The sequence below is a fragment of the Capricornis sumatraensis genome, chromosome 3 (genome assembly GCF_032405125.1).
Source record: "Capricornis sumatraensis isolate serow.1 chromosome 3, serow.2, whole genome shotgun sequence".
Taxonomy (NCBI): Eukaryota; Metazoa; Chordata; class Mammalia; order Artiodactyla; family Bovidae; genus Capricornis; species Capricornis sumatraensis.
This window is the reverse complement of record NC_091071.1, coordinates 10,519,147-10,520,423: the sequence shown is the minus strand read 5'-3', so window position 1 is coordinate 10,520,423 and position 1,277 is coordinate 10,519,147. Positions and strand designations below refer to the sequence as shown.

At 40.3% G+C, this 1,277-nt stretch overlaps 1 non-coding gene across 1 annotated transcript; it reads left to right on the top strand.

Annotated features, from left to right (window-relative positions):
* The first annotated feature begins 570 nt into the window (after positions 1–570).
* On the top strand, positions 571–643 carry TRNAW-CCA (transfer RNA tryptophan (anticodon CCA)). The gene has a single exon. It is a non-coding gene; the product is annotated as a tRNA-Trp (tRNA).
* The last annotated feature ends 634 nt before the right edge of the window (positions 644–1,277 follow it).

Below are 1,277 nucleotides of genomic sequence, written 5' to 3'. Positions count from 1 at the left end.
GTATGACCTCTGATCTAATTTCAGTCACTGACATTTTAAAAATAAGTGAATAAATAAAATCAAGCTTCTTACTCATTTTTAGGGAAAAAAAAAACCCTCCTCTTTTAGATTACACATATATTAGTTTTACCCAACTTTGATAATCTTTTTGCTTGTTTAATATGTGAGTGAGCTATTATTTTGAAGATGCAGGGGAGTTACGTGAAAGCTGAGTTGGAATAAATGATGCCACTTCAGTGTCCTATTTCAGTTCTAAAAGAGTCAATCTACTATTCTATTTAATATTATGCTTTCGTTAAACATTTCCTTTCCTCAAGGAGCGCGTGGTTTGGCTTTGAAAGTACTACACTGCTAGATGGAAAAGCTGTTTTAAATTCTGTCTGTTGAGTTCATCGTGTGCCTGGGGCACTGGCTGTTTTATCAGCAACATGGGCATGATAATGTTTTCCCTTCCTGACTTAAAAGAATATTCGGTGCTTAGTGATGTCAAGTATACTTTGAAAATATGGAGGGCATATTCACACACATGTAAGGCACTGTTGTTGCTATTATTAATTAGGACAAGTATCTTCCCTGGTGGCTCAGAGGTTAAAGCGTCTGCCTCCAATTCAGGAGACCCAGGTTCGATCCCTGGGTCGGGGAGATTCCCTAGAGAAGGAAATGGTAACCCACTCCAGTATTCTTGCCTGGAGAATCCCATGGATGGAGAAGCCTGGTAGGCTACAGTCCACGGGGTCGCAAAGAGTCGGACACGACTGAATGACTTCACTTACTTACTAAGTGCTAAAACAAATATCGTATATTAACACATATATATGTAATCTAGAAAAATGGTTTAAAGGATCTTATTTGCAAAAAAGAAATAGAGACACAAACATAGAGAACAAACACATGGACACCAAGAGGGAAGGAGGTGTGTGTGGTAAGTTGGGAGATTGGGATTGACGCATACACACTGTTGATCATATGTATGAAACGGATGACTAATGAGAACCTGGGGCTTCCCTGATGGCTCAGTGGTAAAGAATGCTCCTGCAGTGCAGGAGACATGGGTTCAATCCCTAAGTTAAAGGAAATGGCAACCCATTCCAGTATTCTTGCCTGGGAAATCCCATGGACTCAAAAGAGTCAAACATGTCTTAGCCTCTAAACAACAATAATAAGACCCTATTGTACAGTACAGGGAACTCTGTTCAGTGCTCAGTGGTGACCTGAATGGGAAGGAAATCCAAAGAAAGAGGGGAAGTATGCTTACATACAGCTGGTTCACTCTGCTG